The sequence below is a fragment of the Pyrus communis genome, chromosome 1, assembly GCF_041283825.1.
Source record: "Pyrus communis isolate YQ-2024b chromosome 1, ASM4128382v1, whole genome shotgun sequence".
NCBI classification, from domain to species: domain Eukaryota; kingdom Viridiplantae; phylum Streptophyta; class Magnoliopsida; order Rosales; family Rosaceae; genus Pyrus; species Pyrus communis.
The window spans coordinates 12,825,408-12,845,204 of NC_142565.1; the positions used below are offsets into that span (position 1 = coordinate 12,825,408).

The 19,797-nt window shown below is 33.8% G+C and overlaps 1 pseudogene; it reads right to left on the reverse strand.

Moving 5' to 3' along the window:
* Positions 1-12,752: 12,752 nt before the first annotated feature.
* Positions 12,753-13,575, reverse strand: LOC137721480 (BON1-associated protein 2 pseudogene; annotated as a pseudogene).
* Positions 13,576-19,797: the final 6,222 nt, after the last annotated feature.

The following is a 19,797-nucleotide window of genomic DNA, read 5'->3' on the forward strand; positions in this document are numbered from 1 at the left end:
TCTCAACTACTTTCAATCACATTCCTTTCTTTCTCTCAAAGTTTCAATCCATTTTTTTTCAACAAAATGACTACTGATGCAGGTACGAATTGGTCGCTTCTTGAAGATGTTGCGTTGTGTACTAGCTGGGTTGAAGTTACTCATAGTTCGCTTACGGGTAATGAGATGCAGTTGCAAGAAATGTGGAGTCTTATTCATACCAATTATCTTGAGAAAATTGGTGGGAAAAGAACCAAAGAGTCGATGTCCAGTCGTTGGAAATTACTTGGCCAATCGTTTAGTACGTGGAGAGACGCCTTGGCACGAGCTAGTAGTAATATTCGAAGTGGGGAAAATTACTCGGATCAGGTAACAATATATTATTTATTTGTTTGTACTATACCCAAATTTACATTATAATTATTTATTTGTTACCTACTTACATTATAATTATTTGTTTGTATTATTTATTTGTTACCTATTTTCATTATAATTATTTCTTCTCCTGCATTGTGTAGGAACTTCAAGCACAAGCTTGGTACGGTGCCAAAACCAAAAGCAAAAATAAATCATTCAACCGGTGGCGCAACGAGTACGATTAAAAATCCATCACCAATAATTGTATGTTCGGATAATGACACGTGGCGCAACGAGTACAATTAAAAATCTTATCGGAAATCCATCCCCAATAATTGTCTTTTCGGATTTTATGACAAGTGGCGTAACGAGAACGATTAAAAATCTTATCCGAAATTACAAATAAAATTATTTTGTATTATTTAATAAAACTTCGGATAATGATACGTGGCGCAACGAGAACGATTAAAAATCTTATCCGAAATTACAATTAAAATTATTTTGTATTATTTTATAAATAAAAAAATACTAATATTTTATTGCCTATTACCATGGCTATTGAAGTGTAACGATGGAGATACAAAAGGCAATTACTGTTCACTAGGTGGATTGAATAGTGAATAGCCTGGGAGGAGGGCTCCAACGCTGAAGTTGCTCTCATACAACGTGAGCTTTTTTGGTTCCTGTCCTTGTGCGCACTTTGGATTCATTGTGAAAAACAAGCGGCTATGCACAAGCTTGCGGCTCCACTTTGGATTATTTTTCAACAACTTCATAATTCTTATGACTTGATAATAGAAATTATTTGGAAGAATAAGATATTACATTCTCGCATGACAAAATAAATATACGAGAGAGACTTTATTTTTAAAAATTTATTTAGGGCATCTTCAAAGAAAAAATACAAATTTGAGATGCAAAAATTATATTTACATTCCATTTTACATTTTTTGCATATGCAAATGAAGAATCTACTTCAATGAGAATGTAAATTTGCGATCCCAATTAATTTTCTTTCTTTGATTAGTGGGGGACCTACACTAAAAATGTAAAGTTGTGAATGACAATTAATGATGTATTGGATTACATGTGTTGTAAGCCACTTGTTTATCGAGTTGTTAACAACTTAAGTAATTTGATAGTCCTAATGAAATAAGGATTATGGAGTCTTATCCTTTGCAATTGACCTAAAGAAATCTGATGGATTTCGCGACAAAGATATAGTATCATGGTGGGACTTAAACACTTAAGTGTTAGGGTTTGACTTTCGTAGCTATTAATAGGCCGGCTAATAAGGAACCCCAATGGTATATAAATACTAGTTTAAGTCCCTGCTTCCATACGTTGAATTCCTCAGAATACTAAAACCTATTCATATAGTAGAGGGATATTTTGGAGTATTGGAGGGATAAGGCAACCTTGTGAACTCATCTTTTGTCATCTGGAAGAGCCATGTTTTTCGTATTCTACAGATAAGTTCAATATATTTAGTTCATCTCTATTTTATATTGATTTGATTTGTTCGTGATCCTAATGTCATATTGTTGTGATTTCAGAATATGTCTTACATGTGGTATCATAGCTGCACAACAAGCTTAGGTTCCGATATAAAGGGATAAGCAAAATTGTTTATTGAAGATGATTCACATACTAAAGAAAATTTGCTTATCGTTTTGGTTGGATGCTTTCTACTGTTCCATCTCATGAAAATTTGTTTTGATGCTTCCGCAATTTTGTGTTGGTGTGCAATGATTTTTCGTGGTTAATAATATATGGATTGGTCTGGGTGGTGATTATGCATACTGCTACCGTTAAGTAGTTTTCATGAAATTTAATTATTTATTTTTGGCTTTCATTTAATTATTAAGAGTGGGTTTGTTTTGGTTCGACTAATCGCGCTCTTGTGATATGATTCTGGGGTTTTTCTTGCTTCCGCGAGAAGATCGTGTCATCTTTGTTGTGATTTTTCCAATTATATGAATCAAGTGTCTTTAAATAAATTATCTATCTAATGCCAAAATAAAGAACTAGGAAAAGGGATTGTTGAATCTGGGCAATGAGGTTTTTCTTCCATAACCATGCTTCTGTTTTCTGCAAATTTTTTCTTGCAATTTTTTCTTTATCACGTTTACCTGGGCATCAAGATAAACTGAACAACTCTAACAAGGTTTGTTGTATGCTTTTGATTTATTATATAATTTTCTGATTATTAATTTAGTTGATAAATATTACCGGTTTTTATTTGATTATTTAAAAAAAAAAAAGAGGTTGAAACATGCGAACAGTAAAGGGTTTCTCCCTCGCGTGAGGGTTTCTGTTCATCAATGCCCATCTTTCACCAACCTCCTTCAATCACTGTAATGCTCGAATTAAAGCTTGAAATTTCGGGGTATTCCCGCGAAGGCATGAAACTGCTTTTCATAAATTATTGCAATTTGGTTGAATTGAAATTAAGCTTTTTGTTTCAACCGAATTGATTTTGTGATATTATAATTGAGAAGTTGAAAAACTATCTTGTTGTTTCTGAGCAAATATAGTGTTTTCATTTGGGATTAATTCAATTTTGCATTTTTCGATTCTTATCCTTATAGTGCATATGCAAATGAATAAGTTTTGGTTCTTGGTTATTTCTCTATGAAATGATAGTCGCTTCTATTGTTGCAATGAATATTACTTTTAGTATTCTATATAACTGATGTAATTTTCGTAAGGAAAACCATTCATGACAACAACCTGGGCTTGATAGACTTCCACAACTCCAAATATTATGAAATTCGATCATGTCGTAATATTAAATGGATTGTAGATGCTGGTATTTTTCCACGTTTTTGGGACAAGAAATGGATTTATGGTAAAATTTTAAGTGTGATACCATGTTGCTGGAATTCTGCAGACTTCTGCAGAATAGTCTGTTTGTGATATTATTTTGATATATCAATGTAACTCATAAATTCATGAAATTTTAGTATGATATATATTGAGATGTTTTTTTTTTTAAATATGAAAATTTTTACGAGCATTGGTTTGAAAATGAATTATTGATGATTTTTTTAATCTTGAGACTGTACTGCAGAATTTATGTGGTTTCTGCAGCACATTCCATTTAGATTTTATTTTTAGCCCACTTGTAAAATTGAAAAAATTATGGAATTTTGAGTGACAGTAAATTTATATGTTTACTTCATTTCTGGAAATTTTCATGCACATTGGAGCAAGATTGAACTTTTGGTGAATTATTTAGTCTTGGGTATGTTTTGCAGAATTTCTGTTGTTTCAGCAGCACAACTTATTTCGAATCTGTTGTTAGTACACTTGTAAAATCTCAAAAAATTATGAAATGTTGGGAAATAACATATTTTTATGTTTACTTTGTCTGAAAATTTTCATGCATATTGGATGAACCATGAATATTTGGTGAATTTGAAATCTCAGGTCGGTACTGAACATTTTCTGCAGTTTCTAAAGCACCTCTCTTTTCGAATTCATGTTTGGGTCACTTAAAATTTTTAAAAATCATGAAATTTTGCAAAATAGTAGCCATATATGTCTTGTGCATACCTAAAAATTTTCATGACAATCTAAAGAGAATTGAGTTTTTAGTGAATTTGCAAACTAAAGTAGTACTGTTGAATTTTGGTACTTCAAAACTAGTTTTGTTATGTGATATTGTATCACTGATTTGTGCACATCTATTGGTACCGATAATTATACAAGTTTATGGTTCCAAGATGTCCTTATTTCATGCAAATTCTCAATACTAATGACTTTTATAGACAACATTGATTAAATTTAAAGAAGTATTGATTTATTTTGCTTAAACCAATGTTTTGTTTGGTCATCAATTCAGATTATGATGACAATTGTCTTTCGAGAGAAAATTGGAAAGTGGCATCAGTTTACTAATTGATCATTTTGGTCCTTATTGAATAACTGAATAATCATGTTTCCTCTTTCGAGAACTCTATTGTTCAATGTCAACAACGACATACTTTTGTGTTTAATTGAATCTTTTGAGAATCATTGAATATCCAACAAAACGGTTATTTAATACTGTTCTAAAGGATTATTTTGAAAAATTAGAATTCTAATTTATATGGTGAATACTTTTGTCCCAATGGGAATTTCAGGAAATCACTCACCAATTATAAATTAGTATTATAGCAAATCATAAAGTACTTCTAACATATTTTCATCTGGCCAAAGTTATTGAAGCTATATGTATTTTGTGTATTTTATGTTTTGGCTAGCTATGTAGGTATTTTCTTTGCATGATTAGTTTCTGCCCAAAGGTGTAACAATCATGCAATTTGAAGTTGGTTCGATCCTCCACAACTCAACTACTTCCATGATGAATCTTGCAGAATCGAGAATGAGTAGGTAAATTTGCCAATCTTTTGCCTTAATTTTATGTGAATTCTAAATTGGATTAAAATTATTGTTGAAAAAATGATGTTGTTGAGATATCTATGTGTTTACTTTAATCGACTTTGTTTTAGAATTAAAACATAAATTTTGAGTTTGGATTCTCTTATTAGGTTTCATTTTAATTTATGACCTAATCTTTAACACATATGTGGGTCTTCTCTCATACACTAAAATAAAATAAAATTTGTAGTCATTGCATAAGTTTTTATGGAACTTTTAATTCTATCCTACTTTAAAAATAAAATAAAAAATAAAAAAAATTATGTATTTGATCTTTATTGATTCAACTAGCCTATATTTTGTTATATGAAAACCACTTTCTCTAGTGTTTAAACTTGCAATTTTGAGTGTTTGCCCAAGTGGGAGAAGTAATGTATTATGGGCTTCATACTCATCAATTTTGCATGCTTTTAATGGTCATGGTTTTGGTAGATAAAACGTATATTATCATACTTGTTTATATTTTATTTGTTATATATGCAACTAATCTTGCAGGAACTTCAAAAAGGGTTAATGAGTATATTTTGCTCAAAAATGTTTTGTTTATTAATTCTTGTTTGTTGTTCAAGAAATTGGACTTGTGATTTATATGTTATTGAGGAATAATTAATTTGCTCAAAAGTGTTTTCTTATTCAGTACAACTATAAATCAATGTATAGTGAAACATGGAATTGACAAGATTGTATATACTTCATCTGCTCAAAAGTGTTGAAGCTATATACATTTACCCTTGTATTTTATGTTTTAGCTCTGCAAACCTAATATAATTAGTTTTTGTCCAAAGATGATTTTGGAATTATATGCTTTTGATGTGATAAGAAAACATTTAGTTAAAGTTTTCTATTTTTGTCAAATGTTAGATGAACAAAACTGATCAAATGATTTTGTATAGTTTTTCAGTCACAAGAGCCTCTTCCCTACATATATATAGAATAAAGATGTTAAGCTGACAAATTTTATGTTTTAGATCCCATGACTAATGTTTTGCTAATGGGATTATTTGAAAGGTATCTATTTCATTTTGTAGACATTTTCAAAGTTTTGTTTTACTCTCTTAATCAGTGGGAGTAATAATAATTTATCTATATATAATTTTGTCTCTGTTAATCAGTGGCAGTAAGAGATTACCTTTTGTGTTGAAAATTTAAGAGTAAATTTGGTTTAAATTTTGTTCATAAGTTTTAATAAGAGGTTCTGATTTTGTAAATAGTATGTCGTATTTTACTTGTTCTCTTATCATATTCTAAATTGACAGAAAAGTTGGATGTTGTTACCAACGTTGTTGAGTTCTTTTGTGAACTACTTCTGTACATATATTTTCATATTTTCAGTTCGACTATTGTGAGCTAATGTTTTGACTATTAGCTCTTGACACCATGACTTTGATAGCAACAAAGTGCTTTAAGTTGAATGTGTATGCGATCTTGGAGTGCAAGGAACAGACCAAATTGTTCTTTGTTTTCTTTGGTTCTGCATTCGATTCAAAGTGACAAGTTGCTAGGAAAGGTTGTTGCATACTTATGAAGACTCAGTGATCACCATGAGTTCTTATTTGTTAGGATAAATCATTGACATTCAAGTGGGATAATGTAAAGTTGTGAATGACAATGAATGATGTATTGGATTACTTGTGTTGTAAGCCACTTGTTTATCGAGTTGTTAACAACTTAAGTAATCTGATAGTCCTAATGAAATAAGGATTATGAAGTCTTATCCTTTGCAATTGACCTAAAGAAATCTGATGGATTTTGCGACAAAGATATAGTATCATGGTGGGACTTAAACACTTAAGTGTTAGGGTTTGATTTTCGTAGCTGTTAATATGCCGGCCAATAAGGAACCCCAATGGTAAATAAATACTAGGTTAAGTCCCTGCTTCCATACATTGAATTCCTCAGAATACTAAAACCTATTCATACAGTAGAGAGATATTTTGGAGTATTGGAAGGAGAAGGCAACCTTGTGAACTCATCTTTTGTCATCTGGAAGAGCCATGTCTTTCGTATTCTACAGATAAGTTCAATATATTTAGTTCATCTCTATTTTATATTGATTTGATTTGTTTGTGATCCTAATGTCTTCTTGTTGTGATTTCAGAATATGTCTTACAAAAAAATGTAAAAATGAATGTAAATTTAAGTTTTATTTTTTTTATTTGAACAAATGATATTATTTACACCAAGGATAAGGGGTGGGATTAGCCTCACAATGAGCTAGTAATAATGTGGTTAAACTTCGCATTTGGCAAAATCTAACCTAAGACCTCTCACTTACGAGTGAAGAGGAATATCACTAACCGTAGTACTCAGTAGAAAATGTAAATTTAAGTTTTATTTACATATTCCGGCGAAGATGGATAATTTCCATTTCACAATTGGAATTTTCTGGCCAAAAAAAGGTGTAAAATGCCCAATCTTTCTCCAGGTTAATTTAAGAACGGGAAGTGTTATTGACACTCTAAAAATCTCATTCTACACTCCTCACAAGCGTATTTTTCTTTCCAAATATAGAAAGTTTGGAGTGCCAATAACAATTCTCTTTAAGAACAACTTCTCGGAGAATTAAATGGTCCTTATGGATCAATTAGATTTTTACACCTGAACAGCCGCAATGAACTCAAAGCGTTGGATTATTGAGAGAAGTCAGTGTCAAAAATAGCCTAATACATCTTAGTTTCTGAAATAGTGTGTGTGATAGACTCACGTCAATTTAAATTACTTTTTTCTATTTTATTTTTATTATTTTAAACTTTTGTCATTTTCATAAAAATTTAAGTCATTTTCATTAAAGTTTAAATTCTTTTCATTAAATAAAGTTATAGGATAGTTTTTAGTTAAAATAAACTCAACCCAAACTCTTTTCATTAAAGCTCCCTTATGTAGGTTAATATTTTTTTTGCCATGGCTAGTAGCATATTTAGAGCAAGTCGACCCCCAAAAAAAGCGCTAGCACAAAGTCCAAAAAATGCGTTGGTACAAAGTCTAAAAAATGCATTGGCACAAACGATCTCCACCCCTACAAAATGCGCTGGCACTCAACCCATTTAAAATATTATTAATTTTTTATAAAATAAAAAAATAGTTTTAATTTCAGATAGGATTTTTAATCAATCTTGTCGCGCCACGTGTTATTATCTGAAAGTACTATTTTGGGTGAAAGTGTTGAAAATATTGAAATTTGGTGTAAGGTGGAAGATGATGGTTAGGTATTTATAGAAAAAAAAAATAATTAAATTTTTTTTTTTGAATTTTTTTTGAATTTTTATTAAGATAATTAATCTGGACCGTTGGATTTGAAAAAGATTCAAATCCAACAGCTCAGATCGCACCACATGGCTAGGCGTTGGATTTGAATTTCAAAAAAATTTTACCGTTTGAAATCCAACGTCCAGGATGAGCCACATGGCATCTGGGCCTTCTCTGTCTCGCTTGTCAGAACGCGTGGCCACTTGCGCGTGTTTCGTACGCACCTGGTGCAAAAAAAAAAAAAAAAAAAAGAAGAACTGGCATGTGACGTCATGTTGACGCCAGCATGACGTCACATAGGCTAGGCCTTGGCTCAACATATTCTGGGCCAGCCTAGAAGCTAGCTTGGGTTGGGTGCCAGCCTATTAGGCTGGGCTGGAGCACTTTTGGGGGGTGTTGGGTTGTTTTGTGTGCTGTGAGCCGGCCTACCCACACGAGGTGGACTTGCTCTTAGCAAGTAGACCATGTCACAATATATTACTAAGGGCAAGAATGAAACCAAATTTTTTTATAAGATACTTATGGGCAAGTTAACAATGTACACATTTCAACAAATTGGAGGTCTGTTTAAATATATATGTTGTATTTTTTTTATAAGGTCCATGGTCGCTTTAGATTAAAATAGCGACCATAGACAAACTTGCGACTTCAGTTTTGGATGCTTCGGACTTCTCACTCAATCCTTGGGGAATGAAGTTCATCGTAATCCTTACGTACGTCGGATTGAAAAGAGTTGCCGACAACCTCGATTCGCCGCCTTATGCCTTGATAGTATGAATATTCCACTCCAATCCTTAGGGATTGGAAACAAAGGGTTTGAGAAAGAAGCAAGTTCTTTATACATGTTCTTGTGTCTGATTTTGCAAGGCGCTTGCTTACTGATCAACTTCTTCACTCATACAACGTTTAATCATGTAATTTGAAACGCATCTAAGAATTGTTCGAAAGATATTATAGAATGAAGCCGACAAAGCGAAGATCCACAGAAATTTTTTACTAGGACATTTTATTTTATACACTTGTGTATAGTATGTTAATTATAAATTATGTGGAATTTTATTATTTTTTATTTGTTTTATTTTTTTCGTACATTGAATCTCTTCACAGAAAATGTGTGTAAGAGTTAATTCGTAAAGATTTCTTTCAATGTCTAATAATTAATATAAAGCTAAGGATGGACCGTTTCCAAACGAGTCAGAAAAAATAAAACCAGAAAAGGCGTATCAAAAATCAATACCACACATAGATTTATGCCCAGTATGTTTTCAAAAATTATATTCTAGATCTTTCTTCTTAACTATGAAAGGGCCCCATGTTTGTTGTCCTCAATTTCGTGTCTTCTTCATGTCTCCTCTCCGTTTGATCGACATGTGTCCTTCTACTTAACAAAGGTTTAACCATGTTAAGATCATCTCCAACACTGGTCTACAACCTATTTTCCCCTTTCTATTCCCCCTCAAATCCAACCCAACCCAAGCTTAACATTGGACCTAAAACCTAAAACCTAAAACAAAGCCAGATTTAGCCCAGGATTAGGTGGGTTAGTCCACCATATATATATATATATATATATATATATATATGTATATATTTTATTTAGTTTTATATTTATAAATTCATTGAATCAAACAGTTAAGATCTAATTTGATGAAATTCAACGGTAAAAAAAAATAATTTAACGATCCAAATTTAAATCTAACGGCTAAAGTAATTAAAAAAAAATCTTTTATTTGTTTCTTATTTTTTCATAGTGTTTAACGAGTTTTATGGTATCGATTAGTGATTTTTCAGTATTTGTCAGAATCTAAACATTTTAAAGTTAAAATGTTCATATAATTAAATTAGGATAGTCTACATAATTTTTTCTTTAAAAAAATTACTTTAAGAAAAAAATTAACCTAAATTCATTATTTAATAATCTAAGGCTAAAATTTTAGACCAGAAGGGTTGAAGTATAAAAATTGTTTTTGGATTAAAACCTAAATTTTCTGGGTTAAAAATTTTAAGTTTTAGGTTAAGGGTTAGAGATGGTCTAAGTCTTACAATTTTGTTTTACAAAATAAATTAATAAAAGAATAATAAATTAAATTAAATAATAAACCACAAGATGGGAGTTTGGGAGAACATGACGATGACAACACGCCCAATTAATAAGCTACCCACAAATCTAGCAGGCAACCGCAACAACCACCCCACCTTGCCGTCAGAAGCCCGTCGCTTTCCTCTTTGCTACTGCCAGCCCTCCTTCTCTCTCCCTCTCCCTCCCTCCCTCCCTCTCCCTCCCTCTCTCCCCCCGTCCCTCTTCAAACTCGCACAACAAATCCAGGAATCATGGCCGTCGTCGGCGAGTATATACACCAATCCTAGCGTTTTAGTAATTATTGGTCAATCAATTAAATCAAATTGGAGTCGACGAATCGAATTGAACACGAGTCTCCCATTCAAATATAGCCGAGAGTTGGAATCTCATTGAGCAATAATTGTTCTGTCTCTATTACAAGGTTGAAGAGAGAGTAGAGAGAGAGAATGAGTTTCGTTGGCGAAGAGGAGGGGTGGTGGTTGCGGTTGTGTTACTGGGGAGTTTTGGCTCTATCAATTTTCAATTTTTTGCAGGCAGTTAAAAAAGCTCCATTAAGTAGAAAGACATGGGTCGATCAAACGGAAATGAGACATGAAGGACTAAATTGGGTACAGCAAAACTGCGACCCTATAAAAGGGAAATGAGGCTGGTTTGTTTTGTACATGATTACAAACAAGATATATTATGATCTATAATTGCTTTAGGTTTTGATTTATGTAGAGAAAATGATATAAAGTTTCAAGACATTTGATGACCAAGATGAAGAGAAGTATGGTGTAGCTTTGAAGAACTTGAATCATGTGCAGTTGTAAAGAATCGTATATATGATTGACCAGAGATATATACTAACTTTTACTGCTCTTCTATTCACTTTTCAATTTAATCTATTTATGTATGATTTTCAAGTTTTATTATTTTCGTGTACATATCTGTCTATATAGGACGGAGTGTCAACTAATATATCAGTTCAGAGAATTAAATCAATAAATAAGCCTTCTTTCTTTCACTAAAAATCAATTTGATGGATATATGAAACACAAAGTATGGGACGTCGAAGCCCCTATATAGGTCGCGGGTCTGCCCTATACAGATTTACGTAGCCAAGAAAGGTTGATTGTGTCGTGGAAATGATATTTTTGTTATTTTATTGTTTTTTTTAGTAGAACGACAACGTAAGTGGATTAAATAGTTGTTAGGTGGGTGGGGAATCAATGTAGATCGAACCTGCACAAGAGCAATGTATAATTGTTTTTTCCGGTTGCGTTGCTGCAGCTTCGATATTTTATGGTTGTTGTATTTGTCCTGGCTTTGGATTCTTTGTTAAAAACCAGCAAGCGAGCATGGACAAGCTTGCGGCTTCAGTTTTGGAGAATGGGTGACTTATTTGATGTGAAATACTTTATGTTATAAAGGCTTATTATTTTTCTCGTCTGGAAACAGGTGATGTTCATAGGCAGCCATTGAGGAGCAGCCTGCACTGTATCCGCTTGAACGGTGTAGCATTAGAAATGCATGCCGAAAGGAAGAATCTGGAGGACATCTAGAAGGAAGGACGTGGTCCAAGCTGTTATCGCTGGCAGCTGGCGGCTGGCTGAGGTAAGGTCCCACTAAACTTGATCGCAATAGTTGTTTATTTAAAATACAGTAACGATATTCTTACCATGTTTTATACCATATTTATATACCACCTTATGTGGCATCTGATGTGAACAGCTACATCATTTAAAAAATAATGTTAGGAATGCCATCTTTTTTGTTAGATGTTGTAAATTACATGATGTGACTATTAATGGTTAGACTTCTTTTTTAATGATTTAAAAAAGAAATCCAACGATCATCTGTCACATCGTGTAGCTTATAAAATATGATTTAAAATGACGTCTCTCTAGCATCACCCTTTTAGTTATTTTATTTTTTAATATTTCATTATTTGGAAGAGATAATTTTCGAACTTAAAACATCTTTCAATGACTTTGGAGAGAAATACCACCAAAACAAATCAATTCATTAATGGCTAGTTCGCTTTGGTTTGTTTGATTAAGCAGTTAAGCAAATATTCTTAGGGTTTGTTTGGTATCCTATTAAAAAAATTTCATCATTTTTCAAAATAATTTTTTTTTAAGAACATCCCTTGAAAACAATTTTTTTTAAGACTCAAAAACTTGTTTGGTATGAAATTTATAATTGTTTTAAATCATAAAACTTAAACTGGTGTTTTTAGTGAATAGGTTATTTATTTATTTATTTATTTTTTAATTTAGTCTCGAGATTAGTTTTTTAAAATAATTCAATCAAATAAGTTTTTAAAGCCTAAAATTTAAAAACTATTTTCTAGTTAAAAAAAATTGGATTCAAATAGAGCAGCCTAGTTTTCCATCATCTTTCAAAGAAAATTTCATACTACGACGAACGAATGTTTACTGAGACTAAAGAGAAGTTGGAAAAATATAGGAGAGAGATAACGGGTATGAGATCAAATCTAATTCCTGCGTGTTTAGGTATTAGACTACAAGATTAAGATTATAGTGGGAATTCTACGTACTCTTTTAATCAAAACAAAAACAATCAGGTATTTGTAATTTGTAACAATGAATTCAATTGTAGCATAAAGATTACCAAAAAAAAGTGGGCATAAAATTTTGTTCAAGAACACAAAAGCCATTGATTTGGCATTCTCCTTAACCAAGAGTCTAAATTTCGGGAGTATTTTTTCTCGTGACTTTTAAGTGAAGATGATGCTCACCTCCTTTAAATGATTTTAAATTTGAAGATCTGTATAGTTAATAGACACAAAATCTAAAAATTTAAGCTCATTGGTGGTGAGCAAAAATACACCCAATATTTGTGTACAAAAATCCGTGAGCAGAACCCAAAAGAAAAAAAAGCTATATTGTTCTTATTCTTTCAGCAGGTGGATCTTCAATAATGTTTTTTCTGATAAGAACCATACCAAACCGGAACTCCTGCCGCAACGCCGCCACCAAAATTATTGTTCTCAGCCACCGGAAACCCCATTCTCGAGTGAGACGACGTCGTTGAACTTGAACAAGCGTAAATCTCCGGAACCTTCATTCTCACAGAAATATTAATAATCCCATTCCTCTCCCCTCTGTTATCCCTCAGTCTGTAACTCAAAAAATGCAGGTAACCCTCCGGCACGTACCCACCTACAAAATCCGACGCCGGAATCGTCGCCGTCCCGACCGTCCTGACGCCGTACGACGTCTTGCATTGGACATCTACCGTGATGGACCTCGAGTGCGCTGGCAAGTCGAGCACGAGCTTCTCGTTCCATCGAGGGTAGGCGCCGCCTTCGGTGTCCATTTCCGTGGTGCAAAACTGACTGTTGGTGTCGGGCCGGACGGTCACAGAGGAGTTTTTCTTGATGGGTTTTCGATCTAATTTCAGATTCTCGGCGGAGATAACCGTGATCTCGAGCGTCCGGGAATTGGCTGCCATGGTGGATGAATTGGTTGTGCTAGGGGACTTGTAAGAGCCGTTGAGTGGAAATAGGTGCGGGTGGGGTTATATATAGGAACGGAGTGTTGAGGGAAGTGTGTGAGAAAGGAGAGAGCAACAGCCACGTGGTTTCTTCTGTGGAATTGAAAATTAGACTCTGAAATAAACTCGCGCGGCAATGGGGACAAGTGTAATTTGGTTTTTTAGTTGACTTTGCGCCTTTTACTCAGTTTTTGAGATTTTTTAGGAGAGAAATTTCCATGTAACTAATTACGTCATGCCTCTTACATACACAAAGAAACTTTTCCAAGTAATTCATTCTTTCAACTTATTGCGGAGAGATTTTTAGTGTGATTGGAACAATGATGGTATATTACGTGTTATTATACAAATAGTAGGATATATGTGTTAAAAAGTTAATAACTTAAAAAATCAAAATTTTCACCACTTATGTAAAAACACATGGTGTACCATTCATATTCCGATCACAATAAAAAATTTCTCCTTATTGCGGGGCTAATTTTTTTTGGAAATAAGGATGTATCTCTGTTTTTATTTCTCAAAAATAGCGTGGAGGAATTTTTAAGTACGGCTGATGCATATGAACATGCTCGCATAGTACAGGTAAGCCCCGTTATTTATTTACTAGTTCTCATGTGGATAAACTAAGCAATAATATTTTTATTTACGTTGACAAACATGTTCACATCCCTCCTAACTTAGCTTATTGCGCGGTGATAAGAGTTGGAAACTTGCAACATTTTGCGGAGGAAATCCAATTATGGCGTGCTGCGTGGGTAGAGAGTTATTTCTGGTCATGCTTGTAATTGAATCTTCATGATTTCTTAAGAAAATCCAAGCTCTTTTTGCTTTGTTGGGTGAAGCTTTCATAATTTCAAAAGTGCCATTTTCTTAATTATTTTAAATTATAATAAATTGTAGATTATTATGTAAAATAAAATAAAATATTCAAGAATAAATAAAGAATAAAACAAACAAGAGGCTATAGTGTTATATAAATTGAAAAGTAAATTGCTTATTATTTATATAAACATTGAATGGAAATTGGCGTGGAATGTGATTGAAGTTTCTTTGAGTAAAATAATGTTGGGCAAATTTAATCTAGCAGTCAAAGTAAAATTATCATCTTGTTCACGCTTCTAACGCTACTCCATCTTTACATCATGATGCTATCATATTCTATTAATTTCTTGTTAACCATTATCCCAAGATTATACTATATTTAACTCGAATACTCTATAATTAATCTTGTCTATTGACTGGGGAGAAACTATTGTCCAAACAATATAACACGTAAAAAGATAATGCTTAATCACAATTGCAAAAGACATCAATTTTAGAAAAGACGTGACGTTGAATATGAGTATAAACTCATCAAGTGACCAATCTCAAAATTACGTTTGTTAGAAACCCAAATATAAAGCTAAAATGACGAGAAGAGAATCACGTACAAACCAAAGCATTTTCATCATAAAATTCCAAATCTCGATTGGTTTATTCAATTACCTCTTGTAGTTGTAAATTGAATGTTCACGACTCATTTCCTTTGCATTAGGAGTAGGACTTACACAGAACGAATTTACAGTAACTGTGACGGTCAGTTTCATTAAAACAATAACATGTATGTAAGCTTCTCAACACATAATAATATACTATTGAATCAAAACCATACACAATGACGAATCTGTTCACGTAAGTTGTTATTCTTGTATGGTTCATGGCATGTGTCATGTCTTAGAAATGCTTACCACTTTTTAAAACAGAGATTCTTTTCACCAGTATTGGCCATCCTCGTGCAATGCGCCTCCATAATACTTTGTTTTGTTGACGAAGACCGAGTTTTAAATTTTAAGGAAAATGGTGTGCCTTTAACATATAGTTGTATCGCACAATCATATCACGTCAAGACACGCACATTAGCACAGTACTTTGAAATTTCTCCGGCAGAATGTTTCTGCGTTTGTTGAGGATGGTGACGAGGAAGTTAGGTGGACAACTCTTTGACTATGTCATTACATAAACTTACTTTCCAATGAGCTTTGCCTCCAACTCACATATCCCAAACCATATGCGTCCTTTGTATGTCGTCAGCTTCATTGCGTAATCACCTTGACGATTGAAATACCCCTAATTATATCATGCCCCACATCAACACATTGATCTTGTATGAACTACTTTCTTTAGTGGCAAGTAATACATCCTCCTTATGCCAACAGGATATGGAATTGGTTGAGTAAACTGCTTTATCCAATTTGACCGAGCTTAAGTTTCCCTTATACTCATTTTATTTTTAAGATAGTTGCTTGTACTTATAGTTGTCGTCAATGAAATAATTTTTATGTGGTCCGTATAATTTCTTCGAATGTAAATTTTTTAAGTTAAAATTTCCGTAAAATAAAACAAGTAATATACAAAAAATGAAGTTAACCTCAAGTTGTAACAATGAACAAACCTGTCGTATTAAATTTTGAGATTGCATGGTTGGATGATTTTTTTTTGTGACTTGTGTATAGATGAACTGGTGTATTAGGGAGTATAAATTTGGGTTCAAAACTTTTGGGTTGAAGATGGTTTAACCTATGGGCGGAGCCAACATAGGCTAACAGTGGTCAACTGACCCTTGTGGACTTCATATTTTTTTTCATCAAATTATGTTTATATTTCGTAAAAACTTATGAGAGCTGCAAGACCCATCCACAACCTTATTTTTCCATCCCATCTTATAATCTCACCCCTTATAAAGAAAGTTTAAAAATTAAAACACTCTTCTCACCCACCATATTCCTAAAATGTCCATCAATTAAACTATTTTTCAAAAATTAAAATTTCAAATGATTCTACATAAGAGTGTCAATGTTGAATCATAGTAAATTAACTGAGAAGATTTGAACATAAACATGGCTGCCTTGCATTGAAGAAGAACACAAGTACAAACACCAACCTTTGAACTTAAATCGGAATTAGTTTTTCCTTTCAAAACATCGTCCAAAATCATTGGAAACTCGGTGCCAGTTTTAGGTTTCACAACATGCCTTCTGCAGTTCAGGTCGGGAATTGGTAGTCCTGCACATCTGTAATGCCCAACCTCACAAGGTCTTTGATCCATGATGTCCGTATTCTCCAATGGAACAACTATTACATTTGAAGATCTGGTGGTATTTAACAAAGAAGAAGGTTTGTAATCAACATAAAAAATAAAACAGATTGGGTAATTTTACACTTTAATCAACTCCCTCGTGAAAGGTGTAAGACTTACAAGTTGCCAAAGAAAGATAGTGTGTTCTCTTCATGTTCTTTAATTTTTTTCAGTGTTTTAAAAAACTCCGCTCGAGGCACTCCTAGGCGGCCTTGGAGGCAGGACTTCACCATTTTCGCCTCTGTTTTGTGGGAGTGGGCAAAATACTCGCCTAGGCTCATCGAGGCACGCCTAGGCGCCTGAGGCGTCAACTGGGCGTCCCTTTTTCATTTTTAGGTTGCAGAAATTTGGATTTCTTTTAGTTGTAGGGCTGTTTTTGAGTTGCAGACCAAGAAACCAGCGAAGGAGGCGAAGGAGATGAAGGCGACGACTAGGTTTTTAGGCTGAGTTTTTTTAAATTTAAAATTTTTGTCTTTAAAGCTTTATGTGATATCCTATCGTGAGATTTATTGTATATTATTCTTAGTAGTAATGAAATTATCAAAATGCTCTTGAGATGCCACGTAGGCCATCCACGTGGACCTCGATCTTCTTTTCACTTTTCCACTCTTATGTTATTATTTTCAAATAGTACTCATTTTTACAGACACATGGCCGCAGATGGAACTCAATTCGAAGTTATAACGAAGAAGTTATATTCAAAACAGTGTAAATTTATCAGAGATAAATTTAAAGCCTAAAAACTGACCTCATGCAGCGTGCATCACTGCTTGTGCTGGCCTTGTATGAAACAAATAATTATTTTGAGGTTTTAAAATGGGAGGCAGATTGTCTGCCTTTTCTGTTACCGTGCCCTTCCTATTCCTGCTTATTTGTGTGATCACGGTTAAGTCATTTTAATATTTTATATTATTTTTTAATAGAGATAATAAGACAAAAAGTAATAAGAATATAAAATATTAACGTGACTTAACCGTGACCGTACAAATATAAGGGAATGGAAAGGACACGGAAGGGCATACAATCTGCCTCCTTTAAAACCCACTCTTGTCAACGCACATCCATCAGACATCATTCTTTTCCTTTTTAAAATATATTCTCTCTCTTTCTCTCTCTCTCTCTCTCTCTACTTACACACTCAACCATTATTATATTCAACACTTCACTCATCTTCTACCATTAATTCTCACGCTTCACATCACTCAATCCTTCTCTTTATTTCCACTTATCTCCCTCACATCTCAACTTTGCCTCTCCCGTAACTCTCTCTCCCTCTGCAACTCATCTTCTCCCTCTTGGCACAACTTAGACAGCCACCATACCACCTCCAAACGCAACCCAAACTCAATGAAAAATCACCTAAGCTTCTAGACCCTATATTCGAGAAAATAAGAAATCTAGAGAAAATAAGGAAACCCGGCGAACCGAAGTCCTCCATCTCAGTAAGGTGAACCTCCCTCCTGTAAAGCTTAATTTTTGGACTTTCTAGTGCGTTTTACAAGCTTGCATGCAAGTTTCTGTGTGTTTCGAAGTGTGTTTATCTAACCCATCATTTTTCCGACGAGTTTGTACGATTCTCGCTCAGAACCCGGCCAAATCTCGTTGGTTTGGTTAAGTTGAAGGGGTAGGACGACTTCCCACTACCCCTGGGCTACGGGTTTGAGCTTGCATGCCCAAATCCACTTCGAAACGGATAAAAATGGAGAACTCTAACTCCGCCACTTTCAGGTCATTTTCTAATGATCTCCGACCAACTTTTGGCCTTGAAATAGGTATAATCTTATTTCTCTCATCCTAAGCTTCGTTTTGATATATTATTGGCAAATTTGAATGTGAAATGACTCTGGACGGAGCGTTTGAACCCTCCCTAGATTTTCAGACGAAAATTTGCAACAAACAAAACATTTCAAAAACAAAAACAAAAAAAAAAGCCCAAAACCCGATCCATGAACCGGCCCAAAACCCATGACCCTTTAACCTTAACCCGGATTTGCGAGATTGACCCAGATCCATTTCTTAAGACAAAAAAAAAAAAAAAAAAAGAGGATTCACGAGATCGACCTAGATCCATTTCTTGAAAAAAAAAAAGAGGGCCTAAGCCCAAACCTTTGGATCATGCTCCATCTTGGCCCATTTTCGAAATGGACTCAAAATATTCTGAGAACATTCTCTGGAATATTTTGAGAATATTTTCTAGAATATTCCTTGTGTTGACTTTTTTAAAATTCTCTCAGAAACCCTCTTAGGCTAATTTCAACGCACCGAGTCCCTTTTTGACACCCATTTAGTGAAATTCTAAACCTTCCTTAGCGTATTTTGACTTTTTAGGGTTGACCATTGACTTTTTACAAAATTTGCTCGAACCTTTCTTAGCGTATTTCGATGCTTTGATTTTGAATCTGCCATCTATTTTTCCAAATTAAATCGTTTTAGTTGAGTTTTACTAACGGTATCTAGCCCACCATTTTTCCGGCGAGTTTGTAGGATTCCCATTCAAAACCCAGCCAAATCTCGTTGGTTTGGTTGAGTTGAAGGGGTAGGGCGACTTCCCACTACCCCTAGGCCACGGGTTTAAGCTTGCATGCCCAAATCCACTTCGAAACCGACGAAAACAGAGAACTCCAACTTGGGCCGTCACTTTCGGGTCATTTTTCGATGATCTCTGACCAACTTTTGACCTTGAAATAGGTATAATCTTATTCCTCTCATCCTAAGCTTCATCTTGATATATTATGGGCAACATTTGGTTGTGAAATGGCTCTAAACGAAGCGTTTGAATCCTCCCCTGATTTTTTGACGAAAATCTGCAACAAACCAAACCTTTTTTTTAAAAAAAAAAAAAAAAAAAAAAAAGCCCAAAACCCATGACCCATTAACCCCAACCAGGATCTGCAAGATCGACCCAAATCCATTTCTAAAAAAGAACAAAAAAAAAAAAAAAGGAGGCCTAAGCCCAAACCTTTGGGCCATTGTTCCAACCCGACCCATTTTCAAAATGGGCTCAGAATATTCTGGGAATATTCTTTGGAATATTATTTGGAATATTCCTTGTGTTGACTTTTTTTGAAATTTTCTCGGAAACCTTCCTAGGTTA